The sequence below is a fragment of the Mauremys reevesii genome, linkage group 14 (assembly GCF_016161935.1).
Source record: "Mauremys reevesii isolate NIE-2019 linkage group 14, ASM1616193v1, whole genome shotgun sequence".
In the NCBI taxonomy this organism is placed as follows: Eukaryota; Metazoa; Chordata; order Testudines; family Geoemydidae; genus Mauremys; species Mauremys reevesii.
The window spans coordinates 1,401,467-1,415,304 of record NC_052636.1 but is presented as its reverse complement, the minus strand read 5'-3'; the positions used below and the strand labels follow the sequence as shown (position 1 = coordinate 1,415,304).

The 13,838-nt window shown below is 57.0% G+C and overlaps 1 protein-coding gene and 1 non-coding gene across 2 annotated transcripts in view; both read right to left on the bottom strand.

Moving 5' to 3' along the window:
- Window positions 1-13,838, bottom strand: part of LOC120381414 (zinc finger protein 850-like) — a 376,174-nt gene that overhangs the window by 78,755 nt on the left and 283,581 nt on the right. The window lies entirely within an intron of this gene.
- Window positions 10,122-10,193, bottom strand: TRNAG-UCC. The gene has a single exon. It is a non-coding gene; the product is annotated as a tRNA-Gly (tRNA).

Sequence of the window (13,838 nt, the reverse complement as noted above, 5' to 3'; positions counted from 1 at the left end):
TTCACTTGACTGGTTGCTGTGCATCAATTTAAAAAAACCTACAGATGGTGTGAGCCAGTGTAAAAATATCAGGCATTAAGAAATGGAAACTAGCCGTCGGTTCATCTCTCATGTGCTTATCTCATCATTTTAATTACATAGTTTGAAGGGACTGAACAGTAACACCAGGTTGTTTTATCAGCATCAGAGTCTGTTTGTATAACTGGTTGCAAGATTTCATTGGACATTGTGAACCAGCCGTCTTAGCCTTTGACTTTGAGATGACTAAATACAACCCAGCGCACGACTCCTGACAGACTGCAAGGCCTGGCCGGTGACATGCTCCCTAGAGAGCAAACACCGGACGAGCCCTTTCGCCCTAAAACGCGCTTGTGGCTCTTTGACATTGCTTTATCCGCCCCACCAGAACATGCTACGGGGACCAGGTCAGTACAAGTACCAGCGGGGGAGCCGTGTCAGTCTGGAGCTGTAAAAGCACCAAAGAGTCCTGTGGCACCTTACAGACTAACAGACGTTTTGGAGCATGAGCTTTCGTGGGTGAATCCCCACTGCGTCAGATGCATTTTACAGGTCATTACAGCAGAGCTTCACTAGGTACAGTTCTACCAGCTCTGAGCCAACATTCAAATGGCTCTGTTTGTTTGGTCTTTCATTCAGCTTTGCAATGATTAGATCCCATTTAAAAACTGGAATGAAATAACCGAAGCAAGTTAAGAAGAGAGCGACATCGGGCACAGGAGGTGGTGGTGGGGAAAAACAATAAAGGGAAAGAACCGACTATGCAAAAAGGAACATCCCGAACGATCAGCGCCCCAGACCCCTGTGAACTGAATCCACCCCAGCCAGGCACATCAAGCTGGGCCCCTGAAAAATCGCCCAGCCCGTCTGGCTATGAATGCTGCGTGTTCCAGGCAGAGCTACGGTGTGTGCGTCTGCTCTGCTGACGTCCTGCTTTGGTACCGTGAGGTCACTGTCCCCCCGACCACCGCAAGCCTTCAAACTGGGACATGGTGCACCAGTGCCAATCAGAGCGCACTAGTGTAAATTCTGTCTGTACGAAGGGCTTGCACCAGTGCCTGAAACACCAGGGTGGCAGAGACCTTCAATACCCAAAACAGCCCTAGACCTGGGCTCTATTTCTAGCTCTGTCACGGACAGCCTGGGAGACCTCGGGCACGTCAAGGTTTCTCCTGCCCACTTCAGTCTCTTTCCCCAGCTGCCACTCACTGGGGTCTCCTCTCTCCAGAGCTGCTCACCACTCATATCTGTGTGGGTGTCCCCAGAGCTAAGGCAGGTCAGCTCTGGAACAGTCTGACAAGGTGGGCTGGGGAGTCTCTTTCCTGGCAGAGATAATCCACATATACTGGGTCCTGCCTCGGCAGGGAGAGCTGGACTTGATGACAGCTTGAGGCCCTACATTTCTAGGATGCCATACAATAGATACATATGAAAACACAACATACAGAATAAAACCCACCACAACACAATGTCAGGCAATTCAGAGGGAAAAAAAAACAAAAAACCCACACTCCACAGCATAAAATGACAATACAAAGGAAAAGAAAGCAACACAATTCTAACTAACACACCCTAGGACAAAAGCACACAATGGAAAATAGCTCAACTCAAACCAACACAGCACAGGTACCAAACACGCTGAGGCAAAACAATGCACCATAAAACTGCTACACAACATGGTGCAATCACAGTTCCAAACGGCACCATGCGAAACAGCTCAGCGTCAAACACAACACAGCACAAAAGAGAATTATTTCAGTGTAGGCCTGGAAGGGATCTGGAGAGGGCGTCTACTCCAGCCCCCTGTGCTGAGGCAGAACCAAGTATCCCTAGACATTCCCAGACTGGCGTATCTCTAACCTGGTCTTAAAAACCTCCAATGAAGGAAATTCCACAGCCTCCCTTGGAAGCCAATGCAAGGCAAACACTGACCAAAACAACGCTGCACACACACACGCTGGGCCTGGGGTTAAGGGGAGAGGCAAGAATTGAAACAATCTGGGTTCAGTTCCCAATTTTGCCCCAAATTCTCCACGCAAACATGAGCAAATTACTTCAGTTCTCTGAGCTTCAGTTTCCCCCTCTCTAAAATGGAGCCTCACCTCGCACCATTGGCCTGTTTAGCCTTTGAGCTTTTTGTGGCAAGGCCTCTCTGTCCCTGTGGTCATGTCCACACTGCAGTCAGACACCGGCGGCTGGCCCGTGCCCGCTGACTTGGGCTCACATGGCTCAGGCTGTGGGGCTATTTAATTGTGGTGTCCATGTTCCGGCTGGGGCTGCAGCCCAAGGTCTGGCACCCTCCCACCTCGCAGGGTCCTACAGCCTGGCCCCAGCCCGAGCCCAGACACCTACACTGCAATTCAACAGCCCCTTGGCCTGAGCCCGTGAGCCTGAGTCACCTGGCCTGGGCCAGCTGGGGGGTTTTAGTGGCAGGGTAGAGATACCCTTAGTGTCTGTGCAGCACCTGTCACAATGGGGACCCTGATCCTGGTCAGTCTCTGTGCAGAGCCCTGCACAAAAGGAGCCTGACCTCAGTCAGGAGTTCTGCAATTCCCGGCATTACAGGATCCCGGATTTTGTTTTGGGGTCCCTGCAACATCTGGCAAAATGTGGGGGCAGGATCTCTGTCGGGGTCTGTGCAGCGCCCAGTAGAGTATTGGGGTGTGATCTGGGTCGGGGTCAGTGCAGGGCCAGGCCTGACGGGGACACAGATCTCAGTCGAGGTCTCTGAAGTGCGCAGCACAATGGAGCCAGCAATCTGGGCCGCAGCCGTGTGCTGCCTGGCACAAGGGGGGCCGTGATCTCGGTCCAGGTCTTAGTTTTACCTGGCACAACAGTGGGGTCTGATCTCGCTTGGGGTCTCTGCGGGGCCTGGCACAATGGGAGCCTGATTTCACCTGGTGTTGATGCAGGGCCTGGCACAACGAGTGCCCCCAAACTCAGTCAGGGTTTGTGCAGCGCCCGGCACACGGGCCGACCTGATCTCAGGCAAGGCCTGAGCCCCGCTCAGTACGATAAGGGCCCTGACCTCAGTCACACACCTGGGGAGAAAAGCGGGAAGATTTCCAAGCATTTGAGATCAGTATTTCAGACCTGAGGGGGAAATGGGGCACACACTAAATATTTGCCAATATAAGGGAGAAGCGCCAACATCGGGGGAGATCTTATGTCATCGTACAACCGCTCACGGGAACAGGGGGGAACCTGGGGGGTTATACAGGGATATTCAATCGACAGCAGAATGGGATGGTTTCCCCTTCCCCCACACTCACACGGCCGGGGAGGGGGGGGGGAACCCTGGGTGATGTGGGTTTCACAGGGGAAAGGAGGGGGCTGGAACCAGAAGGTCACTGGCTGCGGGGTCTGGGAAAGTGACTAGCAAGCGGTGGGGTGAGGGCTGCTGGGTTGGGCAGGGTGGGGGAGGGGCTGGCAGTGGGGTCTGGGAATGTGACTAGCAGGTGATGAGGGGGGCAGGGGGGGCTGCTGGATGGGGGGAGGGGAAGTAGCTGGGAGGGGAAACCTGGGGCTGGGCCGTCTCCATGGGGGGGGGACACTTGCTCCTCCCTCCCCTCCCTGGCCCGTCCCAGGCCCCGTTGCCAGCAGAGAGGGGCCCCCCAGCCCAGCCCAGAGGTGTCCCTGTCTCAGGCCCCCCCAGCCTCTGCCCAGCTCAGGAATCCCTCGGGGGAACCATTTCCCACCCGCACAAGGACAAATCCCGGCAGGTGGAAATGGGGGAAACCCCCAAACCTGAGACCTGAACTGGCCCCTGGCGAAGGGGAGAGAAAGAGGGGCACAATCGGGGGCAGGGAACTTCTCAGGGGTGGGGAGGGGGTCACCCTGGGGGCTGCTCGTGGGTCTCTAGGGAGAAAGGGGGCGGGGGTCCCCACGGGGGGGGCAGCGGTAAATCCGAGGGGATCTCAGCCCCCCTTTCTCTCCCCGCTCCTCGGGGGTCACCTGCCCCCCCCCGGCCATGTCCGGGCTGCACCGACATTTCCCGCCCCCCGCCCGGTCTCACCCCGGCCCCACGCAGGGACCCCAGTGGGGCCGGGCCCTCCCCGGGGCAGAGTCACCGCCCGGCCCCGCTCCGGTACCTGGAGGCGGCATCTCTCCCCCTCTCCCCCCCCGCGCCGCGATCTGCGCATGCCCAGAGCTCCAACGGCACCAACCATCTCCGGCTCCGGCCCCGGGAGAGGCTCCAACGGCCCCGCGCGCGTACGCAGCCCGGCCCCGCCTCCCCGCCCGACGTCACTTCCGCTCCCGGGAGAGTCCGGAACTACATCTCCCAGCCTGCACCGGGGCCGCTTCCGCCCTCTCCAGCCCAGGTACGGGTGGGTCCCGGGGTCAACCGGACCCTCCCCGCTTCTCATCCTCGCCGGTCATCCCCTCCCCCCACCCCGACCTCCCCGGCCCCTGCCCCCGCCGGTGCCTTCCCGCTTCTCAGGCGAACTCTCATGTCCCCGCGTCCCGCCCCCCCCCCCATCTGACCCGCCCCAGCCTGGATTTAAGACACGCGGCTCTGGGATGGAGTTGGGGGGCGGGAGGGTTGCAGGCTATGGGGAGTTTGAGTGAGGGGTGCAGGCTCTGAGCTGGGGCAGAGGATTGGGGTACAGGAGGGGGTGTGGACATGCGGCTCTGGGATGGAGTTGGGGTGCAGGAGGGTTGCAGGCTATGGGGAGTTTGAGTGAGGGGTGCAGGCTCTGACCTGGGGCAGGGGATTGGGGTACAGGAGGGGGTGTGGACAAGCGGCTCTGGGATGGAGTTGGGGTGCGGGAGGGTTGCAGGCTATGGGGAGTTTGAGTGAGGGGTGCAGGCTCTGACCTGGGGCAGGGGGATGGGGTACAGGGGGGGTGTGGACACGCGGCTCTGGGATGGAGTTGGGGTGCAGGAGGGTTGCAGGCTATGGGGAGGTTGAGTGAGGGGTGCAGGCTCTGAGCTGGGGCAGGGGATTGGGGTACAGGAGGGGGTGTGGACACGCGGCTCTGGGAGGGAGTTGGGGGGCGGGAGGGTTGCAGGCTATGTAGAGTTTGAGTGAGGGGTGCAGGCTCTGACCTGGGGCAGGGGTTGGGGTACAGGGGGGTACAGACACGTGGGCTCTGGGAGGGAGTTGGGGAGTGGGAGGGTTGCAGGCTATGGGGAGTTTGAGTGAGGGGTGCAGGCTCTGACCTGGGGCAGGGGATTGGGGTACGGGGGGGTACAGACACGTGGGCTCTGGGAGGGAGTTAGCAGCTCAGCACGTTGTAGAAGAGAAAGGAGCTGCAGGGATTTCATAGAGACATAGAAAATGACAGCAGACACTTTTCCACAGTCACAATGTGAGAGGCAGAGTGGGAGGGAGGGAGGGAGGGAGGGGGCGTCTGTACGGTATTTCCCCGCATTCAGGCTCCCGGCTGGAGCAGTAACAGCCCGGCAGCACTTGTACAGGATCGAGAGGAGCCGCGGTGTCTGGGCTTTGACAGTCTGGGAATTGGGCTGCCGGTGCCTCTAAGCCCCAGCCCCAGGAACCCGCCCCCTGCTCCGGGGCTGACACGCGGCAGAACTGAAAACAGCCTGTGCCCCACCCCCAGCCCGACACCCCCAGATCTGCGAGCCCAGCAGGGGGCTCGTCACGAGGGGCCACTGTCCCCCCCACCCCCTCCCTAAACGGGGTTTTGTCCCCGCACAGGGTCTGGCAGCGTCTCCCCCCCGGGCTTAACCCCGGCTCCCACCCCCCACCCCCGATTTCCCCCCTTCAGCCTCTCTCCTGCCGCTGCCTACAGCAGCTTGACCTCCCCCGGCCAGTCAATTTCTGCCCCCGCTCAGACCCTGGCAGCCCCCGCTGCGATTTGCCCCCTTGAGCCTTTTAAACGCCCCCAAAGAGCAGGCAGCAAATCGTGGGTAACAGTGAGGGCAGAGAGAGGGCAGTGGCGACAGCGGAGGTTACTGGGCATGCTCAGTTCGGCCGCGCATGCTCAGTGCAGCCAAAGTAGCGAATCGGGAGCGGTTCATGTTTCTGTCGTTACACCGGCCGTCAGGGCCGTTGGAGCGCGGCGCACGGGGGGGGAGGGGGGGAGTCACGTGACGGGTCCGGCCGAGAGGGCCGTTGGAGCGCGGGCGGGGGAGCCGCGGGAGGAGTCACGTGAGGGGACCGGCCGTTAGGGCCATTGCAGCGCAGCGCAGCGCGGCGCGCCGGGGAGCCGGAGGAGGAGTCACGTGACGGGTCCGGCCGTTAGGGCCGTTGGAGCGCGGCACGGGGGGGGAACCGGAGGAGTCACGTGACGGGTCCAGCCGTTAAGGCCGTTGGAGCGCGGCGCGCGGGGGGGAACCGGAGGAGGAGTCACGTGACGGGTCCGGCCGTTAGGGCCGTTGGAGCGCGCCGCGCGAGGGGGGGAGCCGGAGGAGGGGTCACGTGACGGGTCCGACCGTTAGGGCCGTTGGAGCGCGGAGCCGGAGGAGGGGTCACGTGACGGGTCCGGCCGTTGGAGCGCGACGGGCGGGGGGGGGGAGCCGGAGGAGGGGTCACGTGACGGTTGCGGCCGTTGGAGCGCGGTGCGCGCCGGGGGGCTGTGAGGCGGCGCTGCCCCCTCCGTTGGGGGCGGGGTTCTCCACAGCCCCGCCCCTTATTCCCCCTCCCTCCCCCCGCTCCGGGCCCCTCCTGCTGCTCCCGGCCCCCCCCCCCGGCCGCTGGCAGCGCGGGGCTTCCCCCCCCCCGGGAAGGGGGCGAACCGGGCCCCGCCCCTCCCCCCCTGCTGGAGCGTGTCCGCCCCACGCGGGACCTGCCCCTCCCCCTCCCGCGGGGCCTGCGCTGGGGGCGGGTCCCTCATTAGCCCTGCCCGGGGGGAGGGGCAGCCCCGGGCCTGAGCTGGTGGGGACAGCGCCCAGCGCCCCCAGCCCAGGGGGGGAGACGGGACTGGGGGGGGGACACAGGACGGGAGAGAAGGGAGGAGAAGGGGGCAGATGGGATGGGGGGAGGAGATGAGATGGGACCAGGGGGAAGGGGAGAGATGGGGGGAGACGGGACCGGGGGGGAAGGGAGAAGGGGGAGACCGGGCGGGACATGAGGATGGGGGCGGGGTGTGGAGATGGGGAGGGGGAAGGGAGGAGATGGGACCCGGAGGGGTGGAGATGGGGGGACACAGGACTGGGGGGAAGGGAGGAGAAGGGGGGAGACAGGATGGGGGGGAGATGAGATGGGACCAGGGGGAGGAGGGGAGACGGGACTGGGGGTGCGGAAGGCAGGAGACATGAGGAGGACAGGGGCATTTTAATAATTTGTGGAGGTCCCGGGGTGTTTGGGGGAGATGAGGAGGATGTTCCCTTTTGAGATAAAAACTAAGAAATCCAGGACCAGCGAATTCTTTGAGAAATCTGGTGTTTAGACCTTGTATTTTAAGCAGGGGGGGATCTGAGTTCCTGGGATGGTTTTTGTTGGCAGGAGGCAACATGGTTTGGTCTGTGATTGTACCAAAGGGAGGAGAGGGTTGTTTGTACAGGAAGAGAGAAGACTGAAGGTCGCCGATGAGGATGGGATTTGAACCCACGCGTGCAGAGCACAATGGATGAACAGCATCACCGTAACCACTCGGCCACCTCACCTGAGCTGTCAGGGAAGGGACGGGAGGAGAAATCCAAGGCCGGCAGAGGTAGGGCCAATAAGGAGTTTTTAAATACTAAGCGGAAGCAGGGTCTGAGTGAGCTCCCCCCTCACATCTAGTGAGGAGCTGGGGGAAGACGTCAGGAACAGACCGTGTTTGCACAGACCCCCCTGCTCCGCCCAGCTCCGCAGCAGGGTGGGGCGGCTGTGCCAAACGGAGCAGTTTTGGCTGGTGGTGGGTTACAAATCACACGTGTGCAATGAAATGTTGTTCTCCTGCCTGGATGAGTCAAGGGCAGCACAGGGGACCAGGAACCGGGGAACATTTCAATCCTTAACACCACAAACCAGAGAAACGCTCCCGAGTCTCTCCCAGGGAATTAACATTTCTTCCCAGAAAGCTAAAGGTTCTAACAGAAAGGAGTGAAACCAAATGGCCACCCAACATACCTAGTCCGGCCTGCTTGAGGGGCTAGGTGGCTGAGGAATAGCTTTTAATGGGCTGCATAGACGTGATTTGAGGGCATCACCCTAAACCAGTGGTCCCCAAACTTTTCACACTGTGCCCTCTTATCTGTGTCCGCGGCCCCTCGGCAGCCACAGTCGAGAACGGGGGCTGGGGGTGGGACCGGGACCGTGGCTTGCTGCAGAGAGGGATGTGGAGGGGGTAAGGAGGGTCAAGGCGGGGCCAGGAGCCTGGGGGCAGAGTGGTGCTCCCTCCCTGCTCTCCATGGGGGCTGGCTGGGGCCCTGAGCTGCCCCCATGAACGTCCCCCTGTGCCCCCCTAGGAGGCAGGCCCCACTGCCCTAAACTGAGCCCTACTGGCTAAGCAGGGGCTAGTGATGCCAAAGCCCCACCCTTTCTGCTGCGGCCCCACCCTCTTCCATCCCTTCCCACCTTTCCCCCCCCAGCCCCAGCCACTAGGGGACAATGTGGAAGCGCTTGAAGCCCCAAACCCCTTCTGCCACCAAGAGGAGGCCTGGAGCCCCTCTCCCCCAGGGCCTTATGGCATTAGCTGTATTGGTGGGGAGGGAGCGCAGTGGCAGGGCACATGCTTTGCACATCTGCTTTAGTGTAATAATTCTGCCCATGAACTGTTCTAAGATTGTCACTGCTTTCAGGCCGGGCTTCCTGACATTTATGTATTGATGGGATCTTATCTAGCTGGGGAACCTAAGATGTTTATACCACAACCAGCTACATGATCAATGGCCGTTTAGTGCCGATACACAGGATATCAAGAGCCCTGGGACAATTTTGGGAAAGGAGTTTTATGAATATTTTTAACAGGTTCCCCCCACCCAGATATTGCGATAAAACCCGCAGTAAGTTCATACTGAAAATGGTTATTAATGTGGGGCCTCTAAAGTGAGAGGCAGGTGCTGAGAAGCAGACTCATGCCACTGCAATATCTGAACCGTGGTAAGCAGGGGAGTGGTGTGGAGGGGCCCCGGGGACACGGAGCAGCTGAAGTCCCTCAGAGTTAGGGGAACTAGGCAATGCGCAGTGACAGGGTTCACCCCCTGCCCAGATGGGGCTGAGGGAATCAGCATCGACTGGGGGCTGAGGGCTGGGCTGCATGGGCAGTAGAACGGGAGGCAGGTTGGGACCGAGGAACCCGGGGAACATTTCAGTCCTTAACAACACAAAACAGAGAAACGCTCCCGAATCTCCGCCAGGGAATTACCATTTCTGTGCAGAAAGCTAAAGGTTGTAACAGAAAGGAGTGAAACCAAATGGCCACACGATGGCGCCAGCAGCCCAGGAACGAAAAGCCCCAGGATTTGTGTGTGCGCCTGGGCTCTGGAAAGGGATTTGGTTCCACTCACTGCATTGCTGTGGCTGGGAACATCCCAGGAATGAGCCAGGTCACTGACCATGACACCGGGTGTGAGGAGGCTTTAATCTGATTCCAGCGGAATAATGTTTTCACACCTGAGTTATTAGCAGCAGCTTCCCAAGGGCAGTTCCAGCTGGTTCCTCCCAGAGACGGGTGGTCGGGGAACAGGGAATCTCTCTGGCTCCCACGGTCAGTTCTCCAGGCTTTCTCCCTCCCTTCCCCACACTATCACAGGCCCCCACTAGTAATGAACTAATGGATATAAACTGGCCATCGACAAGCTTAACCTTGAAATTAGGTGAAGGTTTCTAACCACCAGAGGAGTGAAGTTCTGGAACAGCCTCCCAAGGGGAGCAGTGGGGCAAAAACCCAAAGTGGCTTCAAGACTGAGCTTGATACGTTTATGGACGGGGTGCAGGAGGTTAAGCCAGATGATCACGATTAAATTCTGCCCTTAAAGCCTCTGAGTCCAAAATGGAGAGGAAGGTAAAGGAAACATTTAAAAAAATAAACCAAACATTGTAATGCCAGGTTGACTCCAGCAGCTCACTGTATAGTCCCGCCCCTTTCTTCCTCCACTGGGTGTTGAATGACCTGCTGGGATGTGGGACATTCATTCTGCCATTCCACTGATAAACTGATACAACGGGACTGAAATTAAACCAATTCCCGGCCAAGAAAAGGGCACAGCCCTGCATTGGCCAGGAATCGAACCCGGGTCAACTGCTTGGAAGGCAGCTCTGCTCACCACTATACCACCAGTGCATCTGGCAGGAGGGTTTCTCCCGGGTGCCACTTATGCCGAAGGACTCACCCCCACAGAGCTCAGCAGCTGGCCAGACAGGCTAGTGGCAGCCTGTGAGCAGAGACAAGTTCCTAGAGTAACTGATAGATGGGGACATGCAGGGCGGGCTCCAGGCACCAGGGAAGGAAGCAGCTGCTTGGGGCGGCCAATGGAAAGGGGCGGTAGGTCCGGGTCTTCGGTGGCGGGTCTCTCAGTCCCTCTCTTCCCCTCCGAGCTGTCGGCGAAGAGGAAGAGAGGGACCGAAGGACTCGCCGCCGAATTACCGCCGAAGAATGAAGCGGCACGTTTTAGCTGCTGCTGAAGTGCTGCCAATCGGCTTTATTTTTTTTTTCCGGTTCCCTACCTGGCCAGGTTTATTGTCAAACGAAGCACGGTAATAGTTCCCCGCAGACTCTACAGGACATACTATCAATATGCGCCCCAGACAATACACCGGCTGTCAGTGGCGGGACTCTCCGCTGCCCCCCAGGCCAGACAAAGACACCGCCCCAGGGGTGCATTCTTATACACAGGGACAAACAAGTTACACATCACTTTCTCAAAGTATCTGTTGCTGAAAACCACATGTAGTGTGGATGTGTGAACCCCAAAGACATCAAACATGAAAGAAAAAACACAAGGCCAGTTTTGGGGAGGATTCCAGAGCCAGGCCTGAGGGTTACACAGCTGGGCTCAAACGGAACAGGGGCATCAGCATCTATAAAAATAACTGGTTGCAAAATTTAAATTAAATTAAGAAACCAAACCAAACCGAAAAACCAACCCAGAAAAGCTCCCATCACACATCCATCACCATTGTAGATTTTGACATCTCCTGCCTCATGTGACATCTTTGCTTTGCAAACAAGAGACCTGGAGAACTCTGTGGCTGTTACCCTCTAACTGTCTCAAGTAATTTTCCTCTTAATAGAAGATTTACAATTTATCAAGATAAATTCTATTTGAAATAGAAATAATTACGGTCTATACTGGGTCTCTATTCTCACACATGCTATTTCTCTCACCTGTTCCCCCACTCTAATTCCTTTGGAGTGAGGGTTTAGTTTCAGGATTAGCCTCCATTTCCTATGTAGTAGGAGGGGGCAGGGAGAGAACGAGAAGAAAACCTGAATTATATTGTAACACTGACAGTTATCACGTAATCAGCCTCTTCTGTGATACTAATTAACTTCATGTTTAATTTCATTGTCGCTGGTACCAACTTCTTCAACAATTACAACATATAAACCCATAGGGCAGTTTTCTCTTAATTCTCATTTCCACCCAGTGAGCTTTGTGTGAAGACACATTCTACAATAACCTAGGAGCCTTCCATTTCTGTGAGTTCATTTCTCCCTGGGGCTTCTCCCAGAAGTGTGGGGGGAAGGGGTCTCGCACGACGTGGGAAGGCTACATCATGAGAAAAACCACCTGTGCTCTATTTTCACACTTGCTAATCCTTCACAGTAGCAGCAGGTGGAGAAGTGATACAAATGCATCAGACGCTAGAGCAAAACTAAGACACCAAACCACAGACTCTGGACTCCGCATTCATGTATCCTGCAGTCTGAACTTGGAATCTGATACATTCCCTCATTGGCTACCATCATTTGCCAGCATGGAAGTGCTTCTTGTCCAACAAGGCAGCCAGATTGGGACCCATGGGCATGGAATGGCTCTGAAGCAATCAGCTGTTTCTCTCTGTGCTTCATGAAACTTTGGATCCAAATGGTAAAAGATGGTTGTGCCCAATTTAATCATGGCATCCTTCAGGAGTGTGACCAATGCCACTTAACTAGGGAGCAGGTTCTAAAGATAGTTTACCTGGGCCACAGAGTCACCGCAGCTTCCATCTCTGGGGTGAAAATCAACCACCACTACCTGCAACTTCTACCTGAGTTCTTGTCACACCTTTGACGTTACTTGGAGTAATTTGACACTTCTCTGGTATAGAATTCCTCAGCAACCGCACAACAGATCAGTAGCGATAGTGAGGTACAACTCCCCCAACTATGATCTTTTATGTCTTTAATCTGGTGCCACAAATTTAAATTAGGGAATAAATTGAGGTGCAGCTTAGAATCCCTGTAAGACACCAAATGTCAGGTCTCTATTAAAAATAGGCAGCTATATCACATTCAACAGGGATTTCATTTTCTACACATTTGCAGCATCTCCTGGGGGGGAGGTGAAGGGAAATGTCATTTCCATTTTCCCATCCCTACCTAGACAGGGATTGCATTTCCCAAATAATAGGCAACATGCAGCTGATTAGGAAGGAGAGATCTTCAGGGGCGACCTCCTGCAGGGCCTGGGCCACAACTGCTTTGGGAGCCCAATGCCTGGGCATTTTGCTTAGTTCCAAGTCATTTAGGAGGGAATCCTCTTCCCAGCCCTTTAGAAAAAATATTGACCTAACCAACTGAACAACAGGGGGACTGGGATGGTGATGGGGAATAAGGGAATCCCTCTGACTTACCCTATCTTCCTCTGCTGTTACAGAGGGTGACATGACATTTTCCACTAGCCCTGCCCTGTTCCTGCTCTTTGTTATAGTTCAATATATTTTATGTGATGGAAATGGTAGTAACAATATCTGCTCTGTAGCACAACCTGAAGCAACAGCAGAGCAACTGGGACTGAAACAATTGGTTTCCAAAGGGGGAACTTGAGGACTAACAATTGCTCTGAAATGGGGGAACAGTATAACCGTGATGCTCAGGGTTTGTTTAGGTCAGGTCACGGGGAAAGCTAATGCCAACCCCTGCACCTGGGCTGCCTCTGCTCTACAACTATAATTGTCTTTTTACCCCAAGATCGCTAACTTGAGCAGCCAACGCCATGTGCAGCCCTAGAGGATGTCAGGCACAGGTAGTTTTTTGCCTCAGGGTACCCCACCTGGAGCTGATGACATGGGTGGCAAGTTTGTAAAAATTTTGGTGGTGCCCAGAACCCGCCCCCCAACTCCGCCCCCCACCTGCCTAAGGCTCTGGGAGGGGCTTGGCGGGAGGTCTGGGGTGCAGATCCTCGGCTGGGGATTAGGGTGCAGGGTGCAGGCTTTGGGACGGAGTTTGGGGTTGGGAAGGGGTGTACGGGAAGCGGGAATGATTTTGGGGATAGGAGGGAGTGCAGGGTGAGGGCTGTGGGGCTGTGTATGAGGGGTACATGATGCGGGGCTCAGGGCTGGAGCAGAGGATTAGGTGTGGGGGATGAGGGCTCTGGCTCTGGGATGAGGGGTTCATGATGCAGGAGGGGGCTCAGGGCTAGGGAAGAGGGTTGGGCTGTGGGGTGAGGGCTGTGGATGAGGGGTTCATGCTGTGGGGGGGCTCAGGGCTGGAGCAGAGGATTAGGGCGTGGGGGGATGAGGGGTTCATGATGCAGGAGGGGGCTCAGGACTAGGGCAGAGGTTTGGGGTGTGGGGTGAGGGCTGTGGGGCTGAGGATGAGGGGTTCATGATGCGGGGGTGCTCAGGGCTGGGGCTGAGGCTTAGGTACAGGGGATGAGGGGTTCATGATGTGGGGTGTGGGGATGAGGGGTTCATGATGTGGGGGGCTCAGGGCTGGGGCGGAGGATTAGGTTCCAGGGGGATTAGGGCTATGGATGGGGCAGAGGATTATGTTCCTGGG